We start from the raw sequence: 6,512 nt of genomic DNA, 5'->3' as shown, positions 1-6,512 counted from the left end.
GAGCAGTGGACACTCAAAAGAAGGCATAATTGACTTGTAATCTAAGCAGTCATAAGTGACACTAACGTCAAACTAAATAGTAAGTAGCAGTAAGCCAGTATTTATACCTTCAAAAGTTTTCTGTTTTCAAACAATAGAGTATTTATGCCTTCAAAAGTATTTTGTTTTCAACTAATGTGATCTACTCACAATAATATGCCCAAATTATCTCTGTCCAAATTTGTTTAGATACTTCCTTGTTGAGTGTACCGACATCAATTTCATTGGCTGCTGTCCCCTCCCATTCTCAGTGGCCAACCACACAAAGCACTTGATTTCAGCTAACAACTTGAGCAGTCTAGAAATCTGACATAACTAAATTCAAGAGATGTCTACATATAGCTAAATATCACCCATAAGACCATATATAATCTGTAAAAAAGTGAATATAACCACAATATAAAAAGTCATACCTGGCAGAGGAAAAACAAAGGCAAGCATAACAGAATCCTCGTCAATATGATTTTTTGACTACTGACCATAGAAAACACAAATGTGTTGTTAATTATTAATTATTCTAGTTACCATACATTAGTAGCAACAAAGCTAGGAGCTATCATATTAACAAATCAAGACAAGTGAAATTTGCTAAATCTGTACTTGAATGGTTAATTTGTTAATAACCAGCCATGCCATGCTACCATCAGTTCAACTGCTCACCTCAAACTGACGAGGTCCCGCACTCCTGCAGCCCCAGTTGAAGTTCATACAGATAGATGCGACAATGAGTTAGTTACCTGCTCCTTCATGCTCCCAAAATCAAGCAGCCAGAAGAACGGGGGAAATCCAGATCAGAACTCAGATCTGATGTAAGAAAGAAACACGAGATGCACCTTGTCGCGGTCGCGTTCCTCCGTGGGGCCAGCCTCGGCCAGAGGCCCGCTCCTCCATGAGCTGCCGTTGACCAGAGGCGCGGTCCTGTCCACGGCACCACATCCCGGAGGCCTCCCATCGACCTCCGCCTAGGCGACATCGAAGGCTACCGCCCCAGCTGCGGATCGGGGGTTGCCAGCCAGCGGCGCTGGGAGTTGCACGGCGGCATGGGGCTTGGTGGGCCATGAGGAGCAGGCAGCCGGAGGCATCGCGCACTCACACGCTTCGGCGGCGGAGGAAGACGAAGAGCTGGATTGCGTCGCTCGTTTCGCGAGGCAGGGGACGCCGGCAAAAGTTTTCTTTTTTTCTTTTTTTGGGAAATCGATTGGAGGATGTGAGAATCGAACCTAGGATTGCTCGTTAGGCACGGGAGTAGGGCGGAGGCGGCGCCGGGAGCAGGGCAGACACACGACGGAGCAGAACGCGAATGATTCACGTACCTCCAAAGCAGCAGGAGCAGATGGCAAGTCGCGGTTCTGGACGCCCACCCTGGATCCGTCGGTTCATCCTTGAATCCCGCCCGGCTATAGGATCCAGCAGCCGTCACCTTCGGAAGGGAGGAGTGGTAGACGGCACCGGTAAGATCTCAAGGTCTATGCGGCAGCGCTGGATCGATCTCGATCGTTCGCGGTGGCGCCGGGCGAATCTCGATCTACAGGCGGCGGCGGCGGCGGCGGCGGTGGTGTTGTGGCGAGAGAAGAGACGGAGAGGAGAAGTGTTGGGCGGCGGCTTTGGAAGATTGGGAGAGAGAGAGGGGGGAGTCTGGACGTGGGGGTTAGGGTTGAGGGAGTTGGGTGTTGAGTTGGGCTGCTGGCGTGAAGCCCATCTTTATCTTCCCACCAACGGGCCTTTTTTTCTTTTTCAGAGAGCGCACCACTCTATACCGACCGAAGGTTCGTCCTTTTTGTTTATCTATTCCGACCGACGGTTCAACTATACAGCCAAATATTTATACCGACAGATAGTTCAACGCAAAAGGTACATTTACCAACACTTGATCTGTGGGCCAGCTATACCGACCAACAATTCAACGGTATTAGTGAACTTATAACGACACACGTATGACGCTATATTAGTGTTGTGGTGTAGTGTCCCGCTCGATCGAACCATACCTATATAGTATGCATTTATCTAACCTTCATCTAGGATCATTGCAAGATTAAGTTTCACAATATGATTCACACCAAGTTCACATCACATTTAAAAGAAGTACTTAAGTTTAGGGTGCGTTTGGTTCGAGGATGAAGTTGGATGGGATATAGTGATCCATAGATATAGGGATAAGAATATCCATGATGCATGTTTGGTTGGATGGATGGGACGAGCCATTTTTCTGTTTGGTTAGAAGGATATCCGTTGGATGGGATGAGCCAATTTTCTATTTGGTTGGATGAATGGGGGTGGACAAACTGATGTGGTGACCTCTTGCCCAAACTATTGAGGTTACCCCCTTATACTTGAAACATACACACTGGTACAGAATATATCACAGAACACATGATAGATATCCAAAAAGGTTAACATTCATTACACATTACCATGCACACATTAGCTTTTACAAAATATATAAGAACCCGAGGTGCATTATTTATGGGTTACACAACTGCTACAAAATAGATAATAACCCATAGTGCATTGTTTAAGGCTGTCTCCAATAGGAGACCCATTGCAGAACCCAAACCCAAAATGGGTCTCTAACACAATACATATAGCCTCCAATATAGTACCTATATGGAAGACCCATTTTAGGTGCTAGGAGAGGCATAACCCAAATCTGAGTATCCTCTCTCCTGAAGACCCATTTGCAGAAAGGGTTGTCTTTTGGGTCTTGTTGTTGGAGAAGACAAAAAATAGGTATTGAACCATTTGCCTGTAACGCTACCCAAAGGACGAATGAGTCTTGTATTTTGGGTCACGGTTGTTGGAGACAGTCTAAGGGATACAAGCAAAATAAGTGCAGCAATAGTCATGTGTGCAACAATGCATAGCAACCCTATCTTCAATTTGCAGGTGGGAAGTGCTCAGTGATGAACTTTGCAGCCCAAATTAGCTTGCAGCTGAATGTGAGAGCACAAAATGCTTTAGCTTTGCTTGGATGGTCAACCAAATGCCCATGATAAAATGCTAAATGAGTGTCATCAAAGCCAGGAAGACTGTACACTGCATCTTGTAGTTCATCAGGAAGCTCCTTTTCCTTTCCACCCTTCTCTATGGCACAAGCAAGCCTTTCCCCAACATTTGTCATTGCTACTATCAGTCCATCATCTTCCTTTTCAGATGTCCTGGCTCTTTTACTAGGCCCGGTAGCTGAAGATGTTTCTCCATCATTACCAACAGTAGCAGAATCACCATCCCCACCATCTTCAGGCTGTTCATTATCACCAATTCCAGTTGCTAGTGGCTCATTTGATCCCTTTGCATACTTCCCTGTGGCCACAGTAGCATCAAAGATTGTTGCCATCTCACCATAGTGCTCAATCTTTTCTGAGCCTACGCATGTTAACACAAGTTGTGTCATTCTTCCGTATTTTATTTTCTAAATAATCAATTCTCATTCTATCTCTTATTTCTATTGGCCCATAGGTAATTCCCAGTCTACGGTGACTCCTTTTTCTTTTGCTAAACTGAATGACAATTGCCATCATGGAAAGCAGCATATGTGCTGCAGCCGCATAGATCAACCGCTTGGTCCTCTTGTCCATCACAAAAACTCACGGAAAATTCAGATCTGAGCATAGGAAAACAATATAAGCACATTACAATTCTAGATCTATGCAAATCCATGCATGAACACATTGAATGGCAAATCATCAATATAATGTAAGATCTGTGCTATGTTTGTGGACATTCTTTGGCAAAAGAATAGGGAAGGGAAGGGAAGGGAGAAGGGGAAGAGGGTGTCTCACTTGTCTCCTAGGAAGAGGCCGAGTAGGGGCACTGGGTCACAGGTGACTGTCGGGGAAGGGGCGGAGGAGAGGCAGCTGTCGGCGGGGAAGGGCTGTCGGCGACCGGTGGGGAAGGCACCTGTCGGCGACTGGCGAGGAAGGGTGGAGGAGTGCACTTGACGCCGATGCGAGGGAAGCGAAAGCGAGCGGTGAGGAATGGGACGGTGAGACGAAGCAAGCCTCGCTCGGACGCGGACGTGCGTTGTCAGTAAGAGCATCTCGAGGAGGCTACCTAAACCCACTACCTATTCTATATTTGCGCAGCGAAAAAAAAAAAAAAAAAAAAAAAAAAAAAAAAAAAAAAAACTCCAACATACTACCTACTCCTTTCGTTGGCCCAAGAAATCATCTCTCCTACTACCTGCATCTGTTGCCCCATGCACCTAAAAATCTGTTCGCCGTTTCACCGCACCCGCGCAAGGTCGCGCGACTCGTCCCCCCGCACCGCTAGACCTAGGTCGCCGCCGTCCGCTTCCACCAGCGCCGGAAAGATGAACGGCGCCTCCCCGTGAGCTCACCGGAGCTCCCTCACCGTCGCCGGCCCTCCTCCGCCGTCGTCCTCCCCAGGTCGCCTTCCTCTGCCCCGGCCCGTGCCCTGCTCCCTAGGTCGCCTTCCTCCGCCTTCCCGATCTGCTCCGGTGGACGGCCCCAGCTCGCACCGGCAACCGACCCCAGCTACCACCGGCGGCCGGCCCCAGCTCGGTACCACCACCTCCTCCTCTGTTCCTCTCTGTTTACAAATTTGTGTGTAAATTAGTTCGTTGTGCCTTTTTGAATTAGACCCCAGCTCCCACCGGCGGTAGGGCACCAGCGGACATCCTTCTCCTTGCTGCCTTCCATCCTTCCTGAGCACAAGGTATGAAGCTGTCTGTGAATAATTTCCTATGTGCGAAACTACAAGCTGTCTGTGAATAATTTCCTATGTCAAACTATGGCCACTTGTAGATGGTTTTGTTTGATGACGATGAAGATAACATTATGAACCAATTCTTTGAATCCGATGATGATGCTCTTATGTTGAGCTTGATTGCATTTGATGAGGAAGAGAAGAGAGAAGAAGAGGCGACGTGGATCAGTCCATGGACGCGAGGTGGTTTACAGAGACATTCAAGCTGGCAATTTGAGAATTGTCGCCGACTATTTTGCAGATGTACCGGTGTACAATGAGAAATTTTTAGGAGAAGGTTTCGGATGTCAAGAAATCTGTTTTTGTGGATTGTTGAAGGTGTCGAAGCTCACATTGACTATTTCAGGCAAAGGCCAAATGCTGTAGGGTTACTTGGTGCCACTGCATTGCAGAAAGTTGTTGGTTCAGTCTGTATGCTTGCATATGATGTACAAGCCGATTCAATGGATGAGGTAGTGAGAATAGCAGAAAGCACAATGATTGAGGCCTTCAAGCATTTTGTTACAGCTGTAGTACATGTCTTCGGAGATCAGTACTTGAGACCACCAAATGATGATGACACAAGGAAGCTTTTGGCCTCAAATGAAAGGAGAGGATGGCCGGGTATGTTGGGTTGCATAGATTGTATGCATTGGCGGTGGAAGAATTGTCCTACAGGTTGGAAAGGATATTACGAAGGACATGTTGATGGCCCTACAATGATCCTTGAAGCCGTGGCTTCTCAAGATTTGTGGATTTGGCACTCCTTTTTTGGACTACCGGGCTCGCTCAACGACGTCAATGTACTGCAGTGATCACCACTCTTCCAAAGGTTTACTTTTGGAACTTCTCCTCCTGTTGAGTACTTTGTGAATGGCAAGAAATACACTATGGGATACTACCTAGCTGATGGCATTTATCCTTCATGGGCTACTTTTGTGAAGAGTGTTTGGAACCCACAAGGCAACAAAAAAATTCACTTCACACAAGCACAAGAATCTGTGAGGAAGGATGTAGAGAGAGCATTTGGAGTCTAGGTTTGCCATGGTGAGAGGACCTTGTAGGATGTGGGACAAGGAAACCATTTGGTATATCATGACCGCAGCTGTTATTTTGCACAACATGATCATAGAAAATGAGAGGGGGCCGAGGAAGAGGATTTTGACTATGATCAAGATGGTGGTGAGGTGTTGAGGCCGGAGGATTATCGTCACGACCCACTTGTTTTGAGTGAGGTCTTGCGTATACATAATGAGATTGAAGACCGAATATTTCATGAGCAACTTCGTGATGATTTGATGGAGCATTTGTGGGCACGTCATGGTGTGTCGTAGTGAGATTTAGATTTGTTTGATTACATGGTTGTATGTGAATTTGTTTGATTATCCATGGTTGACCAAAGTATGTCGTCGTACTTTATTTGAACTTTGAAATATCCTACTTTGATTAATTATGTTTGAACTATGTGCTTTACTTGTGGTTGGAATACTTTTGGTTAAATTGTAGAGGAGAAATGAAGGTCATAGAGGGGCAATATGTATTTGTGAGAAAATAAAATAGGTAGTCTGTTTTAGGTAGTACCGCTGGAGATGACAGTAAAAAATAGGTACTCTGAGAATAGGTGGCTACCTAAACATAGAGATAGGTAGTATGTTTTAGATAGTACTGCTGAAGATTTTTAGGGGGCAGGAAATCTAGGATCTTCATGGAATATTCCCTTTTTAATCCAATCCAATCCTTCAACTAAACACTACCCATCCATGGATGAT

At 46.1% G+C, this 6,512-nt stretch overlaps 1 pseudogene; it reads left to right on the top strand.

Moving 5' to 3' along the window:
- Nucleotides 1–4,235: 4,235 nt before the first annotated feature.
- On the top strand, nt 4,236–6,201 carry LOC136452494 (uncharacterized; annotated as a pseudogene).
- Nucleotides 6,202–6,512: the final 311 nt, after the last annotated feature.

The sequence above is a fragment of the Miscanthus floridulus genome, chromosome 5, assembly GCF_019320115.1.
Source record: "Miscanthus floridulus cultivar M001 chromosome 5, ASM1932011v1, whole genome shotgun sequence".
Taxonomy (NCBI): Eukaryota; Viridiplantae; Streptophyta; class Magnoliopsida; order Poales; family Poaceae; genus Miscanthus; species Miscanthus floridulus.
This window is presented reverse-complemented; position numbering and strand designations above follow the sequence as displayed.